Source organism: Pangasianodon hypophthalmus, chromosome 2, assembly GCF_027358585.1.
Source record: "Pangasianodon hypophthalmus isolate fPanHyp1 chromosome 2, fPanHyp1.pri, whole genome shotgun sequence".
Classification (NCBI taxonomy): domain Eukaryota; kingdom Metazoa; phylum Chordata; class Actinopteri; order Siluriformes; family Pangasiidae; genus Pangasianodon; species Pangasianodon hypophthalmus.
The window spans coordinates 30,920,046-30,942,690 of record NC_069711.1 but is presented as its reverse complement, the minus strand read 5'-3'; the positions used below and the strand labels follow the sequence as shown (position 1 = coordinate 30,942,690).

The 22,645-nt window shown below is 39.6% G+C and overlaps 1 long non-coding RNA gene across 1 annotated transcript; it reads left to right on the top strand.

The window, feature by feature from the left end:
* The first annotated feature begins 8,063 nt into the window (after positions 1-8,063).
* Positions 8,064-15,074, top strand: LOC113538263 (uncharacterized). The gene is made up of 3 exons (XR_008300638.1): positions 8,064-8,336; positions 8,892-8,941; positions 14,284-15,074. It is a non-coding gene; the product is annotated as an uncharacterized LOC113538263 (long non-coding RNA).
* Positions 15,075-22,645: the final 7,571 nt, after the last annotated feature.

Genomic DNA, 22,645 nt, shown 5'->3' with positions numbered 1-22,645 from the left:
TATATATATATATATATGTATATATATATATATATATATATAAACTTTTCACACCATGAACCATGACAGGAAATGCTTAGTAACATCACTAGCTATAGCAGCACCAAGATTTGATAATGGCTATGTGAAAGTCTGGGCTATTTATAGGAGTGTGTGTGATTGTGACCAGGTGAGGCCGATCAGAAGTCCGGTGATTGCCAATAGGGATAAGTATCATGTGACCGGTCATGTGATGAGGTATGTAATTTGTTCATGCGCAAGGGATTATGGGAATTGTAGTTCGGCACTTCAGCTGAGCCAGTCCTCACTCAGCTTTTTAATAGAAACGGATCTTAGCTAGAATTTTGTATACTCTGTTTTTACCATAGTAACACTTGTGGCCATGGCAAGTAGTTCTACACAATGTCACATTTTTTAACATTTCAGTCAAGCTCATGTTAAAATAGAAGTGTTAAACAGTGCAGTATGATGCTATCCTGATAAGTGTAGCTTCTTAAACAAGGTGACATGACAAAGCACTCGTAATAATTTTACCTCATTGTTGCTGCTTGACTTAAAAAAGTGCCCAAAACACAATTTTACTCAATTTGTGAAAACAAAGTAATCACAAATGTTGTTTTATTTTGTGTTATTATTTTTTTATCTCTTCTTTGCTAATGCTTATTATTCAGGAACAGATTTTTAGTGTCACAAGGAATTTTTTTTAAGATACATAACACACGTTAAGCAATTTCTGGAACTTCCCAGATCTTGAACTTGTCTTGTAAAGTAACAGAAGAACTGCATATTGCACTGTAACTGTTGATCCTGCTGCTTTCAGGTCATCCTGCAACTGTTTTCGAACTCTTACCTTCCTTATCATTAGTCTAAGAGTGTGTTGTGAAATCTCAGGCACAGCAGTCTAGGGATTGATTAGTTGTCATTTCTACCTGCATATTATCGAAACAGATTGTACAGACAGGAATGTTTAAGGTCTTTGCTCTGGTGCAATTTTGTTTTTTAAACATATCCTTTTTTATGCTTGTGAATACATATGTTTTTGCTCATATTTATAAGAACAAAGTCAAAAGACATTATGTGTGTGAATCTGACGTGGATACACAACAAAAGTTTTACGGAAACCTGAGCATCACACTCACATGCGCTTGTTGAACACCCCATTCCATTTTTTTCTGTTATAATAACCTCCATTCCACTGGGAAGGCTTGATTTTGATCCAAAACCACTAGATTTTGGAGCATGGCAATAAGGGTTTGTGCTCATGCAGCCATAAGAGCATTAGTGAGGTCAGGCACTGATGTTGAGTGAGGAGGGTGCAGTCGGTGTTGTGGTTCATCCCAGTGGTGTTCAGTGGGGTTGAGATCAGGGCTCTGTGCAGGACACTCGAGTTCTTCTACTCCAATCTTGACAAGACATGTCTTCATGGAGCTCGCTTTGTGCACAGGGGCATTGTCATGCTGGAACAGGTTTGGGCCTCTTAGTTCCAGTGAAGGGAAACTGTAATGCTACAGCATACAAAGACATTCTAGAAAATTCTGTGTTTCCAACATTGTGGCAACAATTTGGCGAAGAACGACATATGGCTGTGATGGTCAGGTGTCCACATAATTTTGGCCATATTCCTATATGCACATATATGCAGTGGAAGTATATTAAATAACAAAAACCAAAGTGTCTCAATACTTATTTCTCCTCACTGTAGAATCTGAATAACTGAAATTGTTAACAGAGGATTTAATGATGCTTTTCTTTCTGTGTTCTTTAGCGATTGAAAACAAAACACTTTCTGTTTACACGCACAATCAAATCAAACGAACATAAACAGGGCTTGTAAAGGGCCATGTTTCGACATCCTGTCTGCGTCCATTTCCTCTTCGTCCACACCAGTGTTGTTTCACTGCGCCGCTGTAAAATGCCATGTTGATCCAGTGATTTTACAGAGGTGAAATTTTTATAACGCCGGGTTTACAGAGCATTACGCTGCCGCTGCTTCCTCGGTAATTACAGCTCAGGAGTAGCGCAGAGAGAGAGGGTTGGGAGGTTAGGGGAGATCAGCCGAAGATTTATGGAGACCTCTCCTGTATGGAAGTCCTAATCTCATTCCTACCTTTCGCTCGGGGCTACGTGCTCACTTCAACATGTGTATGATTAGCTCTGCCTTCCAGCACATGGGCTCAAAGGGCACGACGCTCAACCTGGAGTCCAGCCAAGCGGCGAGGCCTGAACATCCCACAGGGTCATACACACAAACATACCTCACAAAAACTGGTGAATAATAATTTTGTGAGAGAAAAAAAAAAGCACAGATCAACAGCAGAAAGTAGACAATGTTTTATTATTTATTCAGGAATTGAGTTTGGAGGTAAACTTCAACAATTCAAAATAATATAATGTTGTATATAATTATATTTATAATAATTATTCATGCCATGCGTTGATTTAGCTCAAAAGCACCATTATTTGGGAATATTTTGTTAATATTTTGGCCTTGGTTTAGAGACATATTGTATCACAAAACTGATTACAAAGCACTTCAGTAAGCGAGCACTGGGTAATGACGTGTTACAGCAGCACATATTACTACACATTACACACATTACTAGTGTGCTGAGAGCACTAGTACTTTCTTGACGGCAGAGGAGGCGAGCTCTGATTGGCAGTCTGCTCTGCTCTGTTTAACCATTTATCCTCGCATTACCTCACCGCATTAAAACCACTCGAGTGGATCATTCCAATATGGTGGCATCTGGCTTTAGGCAGGCACAGGTGCTGCTGCATCCTGAACATTTCAGACAATAGATAGCCGACATGTCGACTCACACTGAGGGGCCGTTTATACGACAACGTTTTCAGCCAAAAACGGGAAACTTTTTATGCGTTTTGCCTGTTCGTTTACACGACAACGGCGTTTGGGGACTGAAAACGCATATTTTTGAAAACGGGTTTCAAAGTGCAAGTTTTTGAAAACGCCACAGTTATCATCTCCATGTAAACACCCAATATGGGAATCTTTGAAAACGGTGACGTCATGCGCGTGCGTAGTAGGCATTGTTAGGTATGTAGACATGCGCAGTACGTGTCTATTGTAAAGGCAAGCGTGAACAAACATACACGACAATGGCGGAGTACATGGTAGTGTAGTTGCTGCTCAAGAGTTTGCTAACGCTTCTTCAGCAAAGTGTGGATTTACTTCACCAATATTACAACCAACTAACAAGGTGACAGCGCCAACTACTGGCCTGGCATACGTAATACAGCGTTTTTGGCCGTTATCTCGGATATGTGTAAACGTGAATCGTTTTGAAAAAGTTGTCGTGTATACGTGAAACTTTTTGAAAACGCAAGAGAAAAACTTTTCGGTTTTTTATTACATCGTTGTCGTGTAAACGTAGCCTGACCTGAACTTATGAAACAAAAGAATTGTCTTTATTTGTACAGCGCTTTTAACAATAGACATTGTCACAAAGCAGAATTACAGAAATCCGGATGTAGATTAAGATCCCTAATGAGCAAAACAGAGGCAATGGTGGTGAAGAAAAACTCCCTCAGATGACATGAGGAAGAAGAGACACAAAAGGGAACCCATCCTCTTCTGGGTGACGGACATGTGCAGACATGAGCAGATTGGGAATAAGAATCCAGGGATAAGCACAAGACAGTTTTTATGATCACAGAAGCAGTTCTTAGCTAAAAAATGTACAGTATAGTATAGTATCTAGGCAAGAACTTGGTGCAGACTGTTTCTGGGAAGTGTAAATGTTTAGGGTGTCCATGTCAGACCATCTCACAATAATTCACCCCAGACTTATGGAAAAGTTAATGGAATTCTATAAACAAGAGCTTGTTGATTGGATTTTGTCCAAATGGCATCATAAGAGAAATTACAGCTGCTTACCACTTTACATTCCTCACTCCCATCATGACGTACTATTCCTTTTAGTTTCACTGTAGCTGCTGAATAATTCATAGTAGATATTAAATAATATGGTAAAAATCATACACATATTCATTTCTTTTAGTCTGGATTAATGCACTTGTCTAGCTAACTAGCTCACCATATGTTATTACATTACCTTTTAGCCTAGTTTACCTATTAGCCTAACGTTTACATTAGCTATATTTTTAGCTTAGTTTACCTTTTAACCTACCTTGTACATTAGCTAGTTTCTGAACAACCAAAATATGGCACATTGTAGTTTTTACTTTGGTATGTATGCTAGCTAATAAATTTATGACTTATCCACTTCATCATAAGTCAATGCTTTGGAGACTATAAAAGTTACTCTATAAAAACACACAATGGAAATTTTAAAATTAGGATAATAAGGATCGGTGATCAGATAGAAATTGATTGATAATTTGATTGTTATATTTACATTAATATTTTATTTAGAGGTCCTTTTTTCTGGCTTGCACTATTACACTGCAGTAACCTTTATATTTCTGTCTGTTTGGTCCATTTTGTGTCTACATCGCAGTGATTGAGTTATCTTCTTGTACTCTCTGGACAAACTTGACATAGCCAGGCTGAGTATTTGATGTGGACTGTATACTTTGGACTCCCTCAAGAGTCTTCTCGGAGGAAAAAAAAAACAACAACAACAAACAAACAAAAAAATTTCCTGTCAGCTTCTCAGTTGCTTGTTGTTCCTTCTCACTCCTCTCCTCCTCCTGATGTGGTGTGTATTCTCTCTGCTCCTCAGCTCATGGGAGAGATGGCTTCGCTCTGTCACACACTAAAGTTAGTCAGGACGGGCTGCCAATCTCGTCTCGACGACCGGCAAGAATATCGAGCGAAATTAAAAGGAGCCCGTGGTGTATCTGAAGTCTAGCCTTCTGCATGACTAACATTCAAATAAGCAAGGAACGCTTCACGGGTGTTGAATTTGAATGATTTATATATATATATATATATATATATATATATATATATATATATATATATATATATATATATTTATTTATATTAATTTTGTGATTTAAAGAATTTGTAGCTTAAAAAAACAATTTCTATGAAAAGTGTTTTAATTTGCAATAGTTTTTCACAAAATTAAGTGGAATTATAAAAGTCCTTTAAAAAATATGCAGTGTTATTAAGTTATCAAGTTATAAAGAATTTCTAAAAAGTTTAGCTGCTTAGCTAATCTAGCTACATTTTTGAGAGATGTAGCTAGGTACACCCCATATGGCAACAGAACTAGGTAGAAGCTACATATATGATTTATGTTTATTCTGTGAGGAGATTTAAGTTAATTTCACATTTTTGGAAGGAGTCTCCAGTGTCAGCTCTTCAGACTCTCAGACACGAGACCTTAAAGCTGATTTCCCACCTTGGGAAAGTCTCCAGGACTTGCTCAGTAACATGACAAACTGAATTTTTTTGTCTTAAGAGATAACTTTGAGAAATAAAAAAATGATGATGGTAATAACTTTGTAGCTGCTATCATGTAATTGATAGCAGGAACATGATTTGTGGACATTTGTGGCAACTATCTCTTTCTCTCTGTTCAGTGACTAGCAAGTACCTAAGTGTGTGAGTGCACTTTTCATCAGGGAGAGTATTTGCACATTTTCTGGTCAGTACACACTGAACAACCACGCTATGTGATCATCGTTATCCAGTCAAGCAGCAGTGATGAGCCGTCTACTGCTAATTCATGAAGTGATCTGGGTGTATCTGTGAGTCGAACCCGAGTTCGGGCACCTGTCATTTCCGTCAATCTTCCTCCACATTGGAACAGGAAAGTGGCTCGACGCAAACCCGCTATTCCTCCTGTCATTGGGTGTCAATGCGAACAAATTGGTATCTGTCTTTTAGAATTTATAAAGCAAATAGAGCAGAAATATTCTGAGTTTCCACCCCCTGCTCAAACAAAGCTTTAGGAAAAAGTGAAATAAAGAGTGTCATCCATCAAGAAAAACACATCTGAAAAAAAAGGTTTTGAAAATGAACTCCCCCTCACACTTAAACGGTGCATAAATTATCGCTCGTTCAAGGCGATCTCCATCAGATGTCATTCTTTATGTCAGGGCCTAGCAGGTAGCAGTCAAGCTAACGAGTCGCTCCAAAGATGGGCGCCGCTATAAACTGTCAGCGTGACATTTCATTTGGGAATTCATAGTCTGTGATTTTATGATGGCCTCGTCCATCTCAATGAAGGATGTCTCGTGGTCTCATGGCGAGGACTTCAAGAGCTTGAGGCAGTCCCGGAGAGAACATGGCCATAATCTTTCACTGGCTCTTTTGTGTCCAGTGCTTTCACTTTGGCCAAGAAAACTGAGTGAAGTGTGAAATTTCGGATGATGTTCAAAGAATCTTTACACTGTACGTCAGTCACCTAAAAGCCACTAATTGGAGGACAGCATAGGATTACGCAAAACTCATGGGATCATTATGAATACGCTGGTAACGGCAGCAGCAAAACACAACGAAATGTATAGGATTCAAAAGCAGAAGGGAGTCATTTTCTTTGATCATAGGTCTATTGGTAGAGGATCTTCGTCATATAATCAGACATGGAGAACACACTGTTAGAGAATTTGTCCAAGGTTATACAGTATGGTAAGTAATAATCTTTAAAAAATTAGCACAGACTGATGAAATCGCACTGTCTATAACCAACTTTATGAGAATATTCAAAATGAAAAAGATAAGGGTCTCGAGGTTAGGCAGGACGTTGAGAATATGCCATGATTATCTTATTGCGATTGGTATTAGATCAAGATCACTGCAACTAAGGAGATTATGATTTTACAGACATGTTAACATTTTGGACCAAAACCTGTCTACACATATTAGAGTTCCCCAAAGCCCCCCCACACTTATGTCTCAAATTGTGTCCCAAATTATTTTGTACACTTGCCCCAGTGATTTGGTCTTCAATGCTTTTGCAAATTCAAGTTGAAAAAGGGGTGGATTTAGAGTTTGTTTCTTTTTCTATGACTTTATCCATGTGAAAAGGAACCAAAATGAACCACATTCACTAGAATTTGTACAAATCTATCACAAGTTGGCCTGGGCAACCCTGTGCAATTTCAAGGCCCGACAGAAAGCGATACTATTTGCTTCACCTGCTGCCAACTGGACATTTCTTCCTCTTGGTCCAGTTCTAATTTGCTGTCAATGACATTCATCCTTCTCTGTGTACAGTAGCATGGTCACTGTGCAATTGACTGATTAGAACCAGGAAATAGTTGTAGTGAAATTCTAAATATTCTCAATAGACTCAATTTCCGAAGGTATTGCTTAAAAGCCATCACACATATGAACATCTCTACTCCCTTCACCTTTCATCCCTGACCCTAGGCACTACAGGGAATATCTCCCAGCCAATAATTCTTCCCAAACCAAATGTTTATGCCTGTTAGTGCTCCGACACCAGATACTGTATTGACTCAGGATCTGTTGAATCCGCGATCGTTTAGCGCAAATTACAGCTGGCGTGTGGCTATCACTGCTGCACTGGAATCGGCACTTTTGGGAGGACATGGAAGAACAACAGGATAAATCAATAGATTCCGTGACTCGGTGGAGTAGCAGACACCCTGGCGAAGGCGCAGGGAGATGCGGCAGCTTTTTAATAAGACCCACCATACCTCCAATCAATGCAAAACACCCCCGTCTGCTCTCGAATCAATGTGCTATTTTGATTTTTTTTTTTAAATTGGAGGTGGGCCGCAGGAGCTGCCATTGAGGAACACCTGCTCCTTCTCGGTTTTTGCGAGACTGTGCATCGCCTGTGTTTGTGGTATAATTGCGCGCCTGAGACGAAGTCAAAAGCGAAATTTACACCACTAGGTGAATGCTGCCGGCGCCGCTAGCGAGTCTGATGGACGACACATCTGCGTGGCGCCTCAATCGTGTCATTGGTGACATTCGGGCCGCAGAATGGAAGGCGTGTATTCGCCGGCACAAAGGCGGTGTGAACGCCGCACACAGTGCACGCTTGTTCGTGAGTATTCCAGATGTTAGCGCGGATAGTGACGCCCTCATAAATGCGCATCAATGCGTTTCTGTTCGCTAAGAGGAACCCCTTGTGTCAGAAGAGACAGCGAGAGGAGTGTGTGCATGTGTGACACAGGGACACATCAGCTCCTCAATCGCGCCTGTCTGAGGGACAGAAAATGTGTTGTAGGGATGTAACCGAATACGAATACATTATTTTAAATGAACAGATAATGCATTCTAAAAGGATACAAATATAGATAAAACTATTTGGCGTGCTATTCATTTTATTAAAAAAGCTTTAGACTAGAGGTGTGCATCAGGACTGCGATCATGTGGGACACGTGCTGGAGGTTTTTACTTTCATATGGATCACCAAGCGAATGGTCAGGTATGAAACGATTGATCACTGTTATGAACAAACAAAATCCAAGTTCGTTCATTCAACCATAGTAACTACGTGGTCAGGGTCGTTGTGCTTTAAACGAGGCTAGGAGTTTGTTTATGCTTTGGGACGTAGAACCGTCAGAAAATATCACAAGCAGGTAGAAACAAAAATTACAAATCTGTGGTTGGGATTTAAAAATCTTATTTCTAGTTGTGACCTATTATGTACTGGAGAGATGTAGCTGAGGTTGAGGAACTGTCAGAGCCAGAATACACACACCATGTTGACATTCTACCTCTTGGGTGGTTCTGGTGGCATAGTGGTAGGATTCATGTTGAAAATTTTCATTAGGCCACACCCATTTGGGGTTTAAATTACTGGAATAAATGAGCCTAATGCAGCATAAGATCAAACATTCTATATATTTTGAAATGAGATAAATAGGTAAATGCCATGGACAAAGCTAGTGAATGACATAACATGCCCCGAAAGTAAGAAAACTTGTCAGGTGATTAATTTGACCCTGATTCCACTCTTAATCGCTCTTTCCTACTCCAGGTCTTCCTCTCCTGGTATTGATGTCCGTCACTGAGCTCCGGCGCTCTCAGGTAAGACTAACGGCTGCCTTGTTGCGTTTGGATCCTCTCTCATTTATCTTCTCTTGCCTGGTGACTGGAGCGCAGTGGGTGATACACACAGACAATAATTCGGCCCGATCGGGCCTCTTTACTCTTCCCACCACTACAAATGCCAATCGATGATCATGCAGTAGAGCTATTGACTGACTGGGCCACGTTTCCAAAGCCCCTGTTAATCCACATCCACACAACTTCTCTCAGTGCCAAGAATTTCCTTTTTATTCAATGATTCACTCAATGTAAATAATGTCTAAGATTGTAGATGTTGTTGAAATATTACAATAATAAATGCATAGCAGCAGGAAAGGAAACATAGAGAAATAAAATAAAATTAAGTGAATTTTCTTTAAATCAAAAAGAATAAAAAGCTTTATAGTCACTGTCTTTTATTCTGTTTCAGTTCACTGTACTCTTTTGTTATTTTATCATCATGATCATCGCCATTATTCAATAATATTGATTTTTAAAATGTAAACCTAAATAAATTAACGTAAATTTTTTTAAATACACTATATGGAAACAATGGGTGTGTTCACTTTTTTATGGTGAAGTAGAGCATTTTTTCACACATTTGCCTGTAAATTAAAAAAAAAAAAATCTGTTTCTTTATGAAATGATTCAGTGATTCAATTACTTATTTATTTGTTGTTTCAGTAATAAATTATTTGTTAATTTCTTTACATTTTGTTTGTGCACACATTTTAAATATGCATTAAATGTCTGCATTAATAAAATTGCTTTTTTTGTTTCGTTTCACTTAAACAGGTCCATAATTTTTTATTATATTTTTATACTTTTTTAAAATATAAAATAAGTCAGGACACATAATTTAAAATGAGATAAAAAAGACTTAAAAAAAAAAAGACTTGCAGAAAGTACTTTACTAACCCTAAATTAAAATTTTTGCAAGAAATGAAATTGTTAAAAATATAATCCACTATAAAAAGCTGATAATGGCACTTCTGTAAAACCTCAGCGTGATCCTGGGAGGCCATTTGCTGTCCCGCATACACACGCAGCATATGATATTGATGGCTGGAGGAGATGTGGCGTTTAATCAGGCTTATTGATCGGGGCAGGCCCGTTCTGACGTAAGGATCGAAAAAAAAGGCCAGTCGGACTCCTGGACTCTCACACCGCTCCCAAACACACCTAGTGCAAACACTGCACGCTTCCATCCGCTCAATACAGGATTCAATCACTCCAAACCAGTGGGATAAAAGCTTTCAACACTTTTCCTCCGGCTGCTTCCTGGAGCGATTACACGTTTCTTAATGAAAAGACACTGTGTTGTACAGGAGCGCTGTGTGTATCTTCGCCTGTGGAGTTCAGCCTTACAGAGGATCAGCACCGCTGATTAGCCAATTTCAGCTCCACTGCTAAACTGCTATACACCGTTCCTAAAAGATTTACTTAATAGATTTACTGTAGCCCCCTAAATACTTTAATATGCAGTATAAATAACTAAATAGTATACTGGGATTTGAAAGGAAAATATCACTGATGGTTACTTTGTTTATTTTCCTAAAACACCATATTCGGAAGTTTAATTTATTAATTTATTAACGAACAAAACATGGCATGTTTTATCTGTCTATAATTACATTTGAAGTTGTGGAATGTCCGCAAAACAGGTTAGTTCTAGTCCTCACTTACTGTTATAGTAGCTATAAATAGTCATTCCCTTGCCAGTCTCCTTTTTGTCTCTTTCTTGAAGTTAAGAAGACGAACAACAAAATCAGAAACCGCAAAGTCCTCCATCCTGAAGACAAAACTTAAAGTTACAGCTTTTCTGTAACTTTAACTTTGTAAAGTTTACCAGCTTTACAAAGTGTTAACACAGGAGACTCCTTCCACAAATGTTAATTAAACATCTATCTCATCACAGAAAAATTCACCACATCAACAATTATACTTTGTTATACTTTCTTTGTTAAATAACAACATAACCCATTTATTATTAGTCTCAGATTATGTGTCTGTTTTACAAGTCTCTTTGAATTAGTTACTACTATAGAAATGATAAAGTGTTAGAACAAGCGCATTAATATAAACCTGTGTCAAACCCGTTCTGACCAATCAAATTTGAGTATTTAAAATTTAAATTTCCACTGCATTTACCTAATCAGCATTAAAGCTGCAACTATATGCTACTAATATATATCACACTAATATTAGTGTTTTAGCTAGGTACCTTGGTATAAGTGTCATTTTAGCATACAGTGGAGCTGATAAGCTAACAACCTTTTAGCTCAACAGCTAATAAAACTAGCCAAGTGGACATAAAATTGGCTCACTCTGTGTCTACAAAGGCACACACACACACACACACACACACACAAATGGATGGTTTACGCTCAGAGATACACATACACGCAGTTCAGTTTGTCTGACGTAACTGATTTAATACATCACATGTTGCTTTATCCATCTTTCAGCCCCTTGTGACAGGAAACATGAGAGAAAAAAGCTCTGCCATATTACATACACACAGCTTACGCCGGGAGCAATACCTGCTAACCTGCTAATCCTCACTTCATCCTGCTACGGGATGGTTATATCTGTGTGTGTGTGTGTGTGTTTTCTGCTTGAATCAGTGTCACACACGCATAATCTTTTGCAGTAGATGCTAATGCAGGAACACCTGTCACTGCAGTGCTCCCATCCCTCTTTGCTCTCATCCTAAGAAGATGCTAATCTGAGGTAAAAAAAAAAAAAAAAAAAGAGTTTAAATGCTAGATTACGGTTTTGCTGGCAGTTTGTTAGCAAAATACATTGATACATGTTGTGTGTCGTAGAAATGTCTTTGAGTTAGTACTGGGTGATAAAATGATCTGCTTTTGTATCATGATAAAGTTTTCTGTGCTAATAATAAATTGAGAGAATTCAAATTGGATAAACTTGCTTTCCTGTTTTCTCGTGTAACTTGCGGAAATAGCAAACGGATGCGTAAAGTTAGCACAGCAGCCAATCAAGCTGCATGCTGAATCGCACACCCACTTGAGTGAATCATGTCTAAACAACAACAGTAGCAAGCTGCGGAAAGATGGCGAGACTGAAAGTGAAGATGAAGGTGGAGTAAATGCTCCTGGTGACATTGTCTCAGAGAAAAGCCACAGCACTACTGGGTCTAAGGTATGACGAAGTGTAGTTAATCCCAGAATGCTAAATATGCCACCATCCAGTGCCGTCCAAGTCTGTAAACATTACCAATATGTTCCACCATTTGTGAATACACAAAGTTTCTCCTAAACAACAGTCAATCGAGTTGATTTTTGCTGATTTTTTTTCATTTTGAATATTCTCATAAGGTTGGTTTTATACAGTGTGATTTCATTGGTCTATGCTTTTTTTTAAGATTATTATTTATTACTCTATACCCTTGGCCAAATTCTGTAACAGTGTGTTCTCCATGTGTCATTATACTATGAAGATCCTCTACCGGTAGACCTATGATCAAAGAAAATGACTCTGCTTACGTCAGCCATCAGCCAGATGCAAAGAAGGGATTTTTGTAAACAGAAATAATTGTTTCATACATACACTAATTCTTCACAATAGAGAGAATAACATAATAGTAAATCCAAAAAAAAAAAAAAAACCCACACGAAGCAGTTTCACAAGAAATAGCAGAGAAGCTCATACTCAGTGTTATGGAGCAGAGAATGATGGCTACACTGTGTGTGTGTGGGATTGCACGTCAACGTCATTATCGCCCTGGTTATGGAGAATCAGTCATGCAGTTCTTTAAAAAAAATGCAACTTGCATTCTTCCAACACAAGTTTGGCCGTAAAGCTCCAGAGACTTTGAAGTAGGTCTAAATGTGAGACAGGATACTGTAATGAAAAAGTATATCATTTACTGTGTATTATTATTATTCATAAATATGATATATATATATATATATATATATATATATATATATATATATATATATATATATATATATACATATATATTTTTATTTTTTTAATATATTTTTATTTTTAATTTTACTACTTTTATGAAGTAAAAACCTTTAAATATATCATATTTATGAATTGTAATATATAGTATAGACTTCATTATTTAGACATCTTTGTTTCTTAGTTTGTTTTTTTTTAATTCAATGATCCAATCAATGTAAATAATGTCTATGATTCTAGATGTTGTTGAAATACTGCAATAATAAATGCATAGAAGCAAATTATGCTAAAATTATGGTCTGTCCCTTATTTTTCCACATCATAGATGGCGACTTGTAACTGATTTCCTAGCTAAAAGAGATGGCGTCAGTACGTACAGTGGAGAAAGAAGTGTTCTTCCATATAAATTTGTATAATATTTTGTATGCTGTGTGGATGTATATAATGTTCAATATTTTAAACACCAAGAAACATTTGGTTTATTCAGTCGGCATTATGTAGAAGGATGCTCTTTAAAACATGTGACAGTTATGAAATTCTATACTAATAGTGCTAATTATCGTGATTGATCAACATAGAAAAAAATATTTGGATATATTTGAATGATAGCAATTTTTGGCCATATCACCGACCTCTACTCTGAGTATCATGATATGATATGTCACATCGCTGACCCCTAGCTAGCAGGTTGGCTGGCTAACTATCTAGCAAAACTGGATGGAGAAATAGCCATAACTTAAAATGGCTAATACAGTGAAATAGAACTAGTAAGCAAATTACAATTGAACACACACACACACACACACTTCAATGTACTTCCTCTCACAGCCTTCATTTAATATGAATGCTGTGTGTTTAAAGAGAATAATATTCTGTCTTACTTAAAGCAGGTGTTGTCATGCCCTAATTATTACTTTATTTCTCTTTTCATCAAGAATTTTCCATGGCACCCTGGTCGTCCTGTCTCTCAACACTCTCACACACACACACACATGCACACACACACACACACATGCTCACGCGAGTTAACTGTGAATGAGTAATTCAGATGGCAGGGGGCTCGCCTGCTATTTCGGAGTTGGAGGAGCTCATTACAGGAGGTGCGATCGTCTCGACTCCTCTAAGGTGATGCTACCGGCTTCCTCACCTAATTCACCACGAGAGAATATTATTCACTGTTAGATAGGAGAAAGAGAGAGAGAGAAAGAGAAAGCAAGAGATAAAGAGCTATCTGAGGAATCAAACATTGGTCTTATTTGATGTCCCACTGGACACACCTCTTCTCCAACCATCAGTCTGTTGTACGCTGTACTCTTCTGTCATCTGTTATAACTTTTTCTATTTCTCTCACTCTCTCCCTCCCTCTCTTCTTCTTCCTTCTCTCTCTGTCTTTCTCTGTTTCACAGCCACAGCTTTTTGATTAGGCCTGTGGATAGAATCCTTGCGAGCGTCAAATCCCTGCGCAGGAATCGCGCGCCAACAAGACATTGACGGATGTCTTTTTCGGTCGTCAGGAGAGTGGTTGTCGTAGCGACGCTGACATGCTGTTGCCGTGCTGCATGGCTGCCCGTGCCACCGGGGAACACACGCAAACACACAAGAACGCACTTGGATACACACCGTCTGCTTTCGGAAAAAAAGAGTAAGGACAAGTGGAAAACGTGGAAAGAACGTTTTGCAGAAGTCAGCAGCGCTGTTAATAGACACAAATCTCTTCATACTTCACCTCACTCTCTCTCTTTAGCATTAGGAGAGATTAAAGAAGCAAAGTAGTGGGGATGAAGTGGCAGGTAGGCATGTAGTCCATCGTTGTGCCCCTCCTTCATGCCAACGCTAAGCGGGCAAAATGCTCATCCAGGTGAGAGCTGCTTTCAGAGCGAAGAGTTTACAACTCTAATCCTACCTAATCGAATTCAGGAGCATTTAACGCACGTTAACCACACACGTGCGCACACACACACACACACACACACACACACACACACATACACACACACGCACAAGGGCATATATGAAAGTAAAACACACATACACATACAAAATTTATGCACTCTCATGTGTGTAAGTAGTTACAAAATCCCAGAGTTCTTCTCTAAAATGAAATAAAAAAATAAATGAAATACGTGTACTTGTCTTCTTTACCTACCTTCAAAAAAAAGGTTGATACTACGATCAAGATCTGTCACAATAATTAACAAACCGTGCCTCTTAAAACATTTTCATGAACTGTCCTTGTAAGGACCTTCCACTGACATAATTATTACTGTGCCAAAGCTAAATCTTTCCCCACAAGATCAAAACTGTGAGATGTTGCTGTGCTTAAGGGGACATTCCAAGCCCACCAAGATATAAAAACATAACCCTAACCCATGCACACATGGGGAAACTCTGCAAAGAGTGTAACCTGAGCTCAGGATCAAACCGGGGACCTTGGAGCTTTGAGGTGGCAACGGTACCCACTGTTTCATTTTTCCACTATCATGAAATTTATGCACCATTATGACCTGTGCCAAGTTGTGGGGAAGCTTATAATGAATTTCCTGTTTGCATAGTTGCACTTGTTGACCATGTAGTACACAGTTATAGAAGGGAATTATTTGTAAATGCACTATTCGTTGTCACCCAGATGAGGATGGTTCCCTTTGAGCCTGGTTCCTCTCAAGGTATCTTCCTCATATCATCTCAGGTAGTTTTTCCTTGCCACCATCACCTTTGGCTTTCTCATTAGGGATAAAATATATCCTGAATTTATATATTTCTGTAATGCTGCTTTGTGACAAAGGCCATTGTTAAAACACTATGCAAATAAAATCGAATTGAATTGAATTGCTTGGCTTTAGTTTGGTTTCCTTCTGTAGTGGGTCAACCAATACAGGAGATGTGATCCAACAGAGTTGAAAAAATTGATGGGGTTCATGAAAGAATATATTCCTGGAATGCACTCATTCCGTGGTGGTTTGTAAATCACTATCCAGAGTGATACACACTCTCTTGGCCAGTTCTGTCATTCTTGAGACCTTCCAGATCTTTGCGAGTCTGGACAAATGGCCAGAGGACAAGAGCAATCCATTACGAGCAACATTTCATTGATGGATTGCCACTATGTGTGATATTATGATATTTTAATGGGTCCGGTTTGGCTTTAGTGTATTGTTCTAACTCATTTGACCAATTCCTGTTCTGGTTTCAGAATATTTCCTGCCTTCTAAGCAAGCAGAAATTTGCTATCATAGTCATGGAATGTCATCGACTAAACGCATTTCATTCTGTCGCAACTAAGCATTCCAGTGCAGGGTAAAAACAGAGAAACCAACCGTATGTCAAAGCACATAGACTAAAACTTGAAATACTCCAGAACCAGGTTCCAGTGTCAGTAATCCCCTAGTCTCTTGTTGCTAACATGGAGTCTCATAGCCCATGGGTAAATTGTTCCACATTTCTGAGGTCATTTTCAACATCGCTTTGGCGAGTAATAGTTCATGGACTGTATGGGAGTGAATATGAGGTGTTCTGTAAGTACATTCCCACGCTATAATGATATGTGTGTGTTTGAGGAGCCTGATGAATGGCTCTGTCTCAGCTTGGGCAGCTCTGCACTTTTTTCACTACATTTCCTGCAAAATAGCCATTTCCCTCCACAACACAAGTCTTCAAATTACAGCACTTCTTCATCTTGTTAAGGGAGGACGTCATTCTTGGAGCTCCGGAGCATTAATATAACACAACACCTGTGACAAGCTAGCACAAGCCTGTGTTTGGAAGACCATGGAGTAACTCCATGATGTGCATTCCAAACATCTCAAGAGGGTTTATGAATATACGCCATATCTTGTCTTTGCCTTTGTCGTCTTTAAGCCTGTCTAAAGGAGAATTGTTTTTTTTTTGAGATTCCATCATTTCATCGATTTATTTTGGCTGTGGAAAGAAAAAGGAGCATTTGTCAAATGAGCAGTCTTTGACAGGGTGCTGAAGATGAAGCAGTTGTTTCCAGACAGCGCAGGAGAGTAAATTACGTTGTAAACACACTCCCAGGGGAGCTATTCAGGATCAGCTTGGGTGAAGTAGAACTGGGAAGTCACTGGGTTCCACTTGAAAAATATTTCTATTTTTTTTCCTTCCTCCTCCCTTGCTTCTTTTTTTCTCCTCAGAGGAAAACTTAGCGCCCCGCTCCACCACGCCGTCTCCTGAGGACACTTAAGCATTGGAGGGAGTGGCGGCCTCATGCTCGTCGAGTTACAAAGTGATCCGTTTCACAGCATCTGCAGAAACATTTCGGAAAGCGTTTACAGCCTGGGAAAAGTGTTGAGGTTCTGTCATCGCTGGAAGTCAAAATCATCGCCTGGCCTGGAACTTTAGCTTCAGCTGGGACCACTCATTGAGAACACACTTATTAGGCATGACCGGGTTAGACATATTAGTGCTAGCTGACAAATGGATGTTTTTACTGCTAGCCACAGGTAATCATCAATGTGCCTATTTCTATATTATGCATAACTCGATAATCCAACCTCTTTCAAAATAGTAAACTTTACTGCACTTTGAAACATATGTAACACCAACTTTGCACTTTTAAAAAAAATTTAAACCAATTTTCTCCCCAAATTCTACCCACTAGTAAGGTCTACCTTGTCATATAATATCTAACTAACTGGCTAAACCATGCTTCCTTTAAAACATGAAGGCACATGCAACATCATAAGACAACAGAAGATGACTGGAAGGGAGCACTGCCTGAGCTATTTTGTATACAAGAACCAACAGACCTCCATGGTCTGGCTAGAACAGCTCTTATCAATAAGGGAGAAAGGATCACCATGCTTCCCTCCCCGAAAGCGGGACCAATTGTTCTCTTGCATAGCCAGTTACAAATGTCTGGGGCATCTTCAGGAATCAAACAAATGAGTAAAAAAAACCAAACAAGCGAAGGTTCTGGTGAAAGTTCTGCAGCAGGAACTTCGTCAGGACCAGAGGAGTGTTGGTGCTGGCCATTCTGAAGTGATCATGGGTATCTCTATGTCAAAAGCTTCACCCTCCACAGTTAGAACTCTGAAGAGTCTCATTTTCTGCAGTGGTCAAAAGAAATGGCTATTCTTAGTCAGGGCTACTCATTTCTCTGCCTACTCCTGAGCACAAATCTCACCCCTCACTCTCGGCAGGCTTAGGAAGTACAGATAGCACTGAAGGATCAGACAGGCGAGGGAATATTCCAGGCCATTGAAAGGTGGCAGAATCCCCAGCAGACATGACAGGGAAAGTCTACAGAGTCAAAGACTGGCATCAAGAGAGACAGGGTACGCAGCTTACTGGAAACCCACTCAAGGATGCGAGCACCCTTTGTGGTTTTCGCTGGTGGCATTTGGAGCAGTGGAAGTCCCTTGTAGATCATTCTACCTGAACAGGAACCTACTGATGTTCTCCCACAGTGATTCATGTCTCTTGTATCGAGTCAATGCATACTTCTTGGGCACAAGGGCATAAGATGAATGCATTTTTTGGGACACTAGGAGCCCAGATCCAGGAAATACCAATGATGAGGGTGGAAACGGGACCAGAACCAGAACTAAAACACAAGCACATGGTGAAAGTGTGATAACAGCCATTTTATGACTGACAGCTATTTCTTTTGATTAGTAAATACATAGTGAATATGATTGGTAGTTAAAATTGTCCTACATTTATCGGTCATCTCAAGTCCATCACTGGATTTCTTCATTAATGACACTTTAGGAAAGACCGTTGAAGTAATAGTTCTCCAACACCTTTTGTTTGAGTTTGGAGAAACCCAAGTTTTATAGATTCACACCAACGGCTGTACAGCTAGCCCACCTCTGGAACATTTTCACAAGACTCCAACTCCAACTTGTAACAAATCTTTGAAAGTATCAGAAAAATGAACTAAATGATTTGAAACTTCTGTATTGGCTACTTTTAATGGAAAACGAATAGTCCAAAATATTAATTAGGATACAAAGGCAACTATCTTAACCTGAGCTCCTGAGCTCATATTACTTCATAGAATATTTTGGTTTACATGAGCAATTCTCATATTTGTCTCTCATGCCTAAAAGCAATATGACCAGTGAGATGCTGATCCAAAATAAGTTCCTGTTTACCCTTCTGGTCTGCACGTGGCCGAACCGCAGCGCCGCATTTGTGATTAATAATTCAACGCTTTCATATTAGTTCACACCTTAGCCAAGATACCACTGAATTATTCATATAGATAATATAAAATAAGCAAAGCATTTGTCACATTTATAGGAGATAAAATATACTGTGGGTAGCCGAATCAAAGTTAGGTGAGGATGGAGCCCTGTAGCTACAAAATTCACAGAGTGGGTCAGAAAAGCTGTTTTAGGGTCAGAATACATCTATTTTTACAGCGATTATGGTGATGAGTGCAGATCTGAGGTCAGTGTTTTCAATTTGTAATGCTTTGTGAATGAAAGAGACTGGCTCAGAGTCTCTGGACACACATCGGATATTTCTGGTATCTTCTTTTTTTTGCAGGTGATTTTGGCTCCATGTGTATATTCTGCTCAATCATGAGTGACCAACTAAACAAGCCCTACAGAGGTTTCCATTCCTTTGTTTTGTTGTTTTTGTCTATAATGAAAGCTGATGGGAAAAAAAAGGTAAAAAGCGGAAGGGCATAATGCAGCACTTGTGTGTGTCCGATACATTTTCAATTCCTTAAAATTCTATTTTTCACGGCTAAATCAAGCCCAGAAGTGCCACACAGACACACACACACACACACACACACACACATACATATGGACATGCCACACCACACGTAGCTTCCCCTGCCCACCTCCTACTGGCAATCCCCGCAAAACAAGCATCTCTCTGCACAAAATGGATCAAGAAAACATACAATTATCTCTAAAAACTGGAACAGATTTTTTATTAAATTAACCTTATTAGTGCATTATGGTAAGCAAATGCCAAAAAGGGGGCCTGCTCATTTGCATTAAGATAGATTTTTCAGGTTGGCTGCACGATTTAATTAAAGAAAAGATTAAGAATCATTAGAGGAGCCGCCGTACCTTGCCTAGGCGAGCTCTCCACAGGCTCAGGTTAATACACACACAGATGGTGATTTTGTAACTGTTGAATGGCTCCAGCAGAATGAGAATGATCCTATTAGTTTTCAGGGGAAGAGGAGAGAGAGAGAGAGAGAGAGAGAGATGGGAGAAAAAAAGAGGCACAGGGAGAAATGTTGCTCTGTGGACTCACTTTCTTGTTCGCTTTCAAAATGACAAGGTGTTTGCGTGGGTGTTTAACGAGCCCAAACGTTCGATTTAGCTCATAGAGGAAGGTCTGGAGCCTGTTGTTGGGTCGTGACCCACCACTGAATGGTTTCTGTGTGAAAGTAGACAGGTGAAAGTAGCTCCGCTGATGGGTGCAGTGCAGTGCAGATCAGTGGATTTTTTCTTTTTGTTAGTGTTTAAGCTTGGTTTTTAAGCATTAACTCTGTATAGACTTTCTGCATTTCAAAAGAAAAATCTTCACTTTCTCATCACTACATTTTCAAACAGCACTACATTTCTTTATAATCACAGATTTGTAAAGTCAGGTGACTTTTTAGCATCAGACAGCTGCAGGGAATATATCGAGATTCTTAACAAATCGATACTTTAACCAAAGGTGACAAAATTTATGGTTAAGCCATAGCATTTCCAATTTTTAATCCCTTGCTACGGTGACACGAAAGTGATCATTCATTTTTTGCGTACGTGCCCAACACGGATCCGTGGTTTCCGTGAAAAGTGGAAAGTGACAGTGCAACAAACGGGGTTGCCAGGTCTCAGCAAAATTTCCAGCCCAACTACATCTCAAAAGCCATGTAAACACCTAAAATAGTTCAGGCACTGGAAAAGAGAGATGCGTTTTTCTTCTTTTTCTCAGTATTTGCATAGGAAATGAGTTCACAGTGGTGTTCGCGCATTTCTGATTTGCAGCATCTACAATACGCATTTTTATCATCATCTGGTATGACTGTTACAGGATAAATCACAGAATATATCACAGGATATACTGACTTTTGGGAGTTTTCTTAAATTTTTGTGCATTGAACAGTAAATGGGGGCTAATTGCAGGTAGGAACTAATGTTGTGAGTGGAGAACTAAAGAAACATTGGACCAAACAAGCCATAGATTTGGTGGAATGAAGAATCAATTGAGCAAGACTTATAAATTTGTTGCTTTACTGCATCCTAAGTAATTTGCATAGAACTGAGAAAAAATTCATGTCACATGTCACTGACTGACAGAGTTGCCAGGATGGTGGTTTTTGCACCAAATTGGGCTAGTTTTGGAACAAGGTTTCATATGAAAAAAGCTAGTCCATTGGGTGGTCATTTTTTTGGGCTATTTAGAAATAGTTTGTAGCCAAATGATCATATTTTAAAGCAAACAATTGTTTCAAAATCACTAGCTATGGTACACAAAGGGTAAGTAGTGACAGCGTATCTCTGATGTACAGGACTATTTCTGTTGTAAGATAAATTGATTCTAACTATTCACTACACACCCACAAGAGACAAACAACAAGCAACACATGCGATTCGTCACTTTTTAGTGTGAATGTAGGTTCAGAGACATAATTTAGGGTCAGTTGGGTTGGTGAGATGTTATTTGATTTCAATTTGGTGATACTTCTTGTATGTTTGTTCCAATTCTCACAGTTACAATGGCGATTTCTTGGCTAGTACAAAAGCTGCCCGAATTTGTGGGGAAAAAATGAAAACAAGCCTTGTATATATTACATGGTGCTGAACATATTTTTTGACCTAACAGTTAAGGAAAATAAAATGTTGAGAAATGTTGAAAGGTGTAGAGGCAAAAAAAGTAGGAAACCATCCATCTATCCATCCATCCACCTCTCCTCGAGGGTTCAAAGAATTAGCTATGCAAATCGCTCAGGGAGGGATTTGGTAAAAGCATGGGAAAGAAAGAGAGAGAGAGAGAGAGAGAGAGAGGGGGAAAGAGAGAAAGAGGGCAAGAAGCTCCCACATCCCTGCATTAATCCTTCAGCTTCGCTCTGGCCGGGAAGAGAGAGCAGTAACTCAGGCATAAAGGAGGCAGTCATGTGTGTCTCGGCCGCATATTACCGCCGGCACCTGCCTCACACAAATGAGCATGGAATAAGGCTGATGCAGGAGCGGGGAGGCGGTGTCCCTCTACCTCTCTCTCTCTCTCTCTCTCTCTTGCGCCCTCCTCTCGCTCCCTCTTCGCGCTCCCTCGCGCCCTAATCAGAGTGCATTGAGGCGACGGCAGGTGCTTGGCAGGTGCAGGCAGACAGATGTGTGCGGCTGGCAGGCCCCGCGCTGTACAGGTGTGAAAGACAGCCTACACCCTAATTACGCCTCTAAATGCTTTAATTTCTGTGTTTCAATATTGATTGCTACCTTTCTGCTCCTCTCTCCCTGCGGAATAGGCGGCACCCGGGGCTGCTATTTACCCGAGATTCACATCAGCGTTTTACAAAGCTTTATTTTTATGCCCCTTCTTTTCTCTCTTCTTTTTTTCCTCCCTCATCCAGAGAGATAATGTTTGGGTTCTTTTCCTGTGCCGGAGACCGGCGTCTTTAGAATTGTGCGGCGAGAGAGGAAACATCAGGCACGTGCACGTGGAAAGAACGGGGCGAGCCTGAATGCATCTGAGTGCTCCTGTATTTTGATCATTCACTAGTGGCACGGCAATCAGCGCCGGAGCTTTTGTATGGATGCAGATGGAGCTTTGTCTGGTCAGGAATGGAAAGGG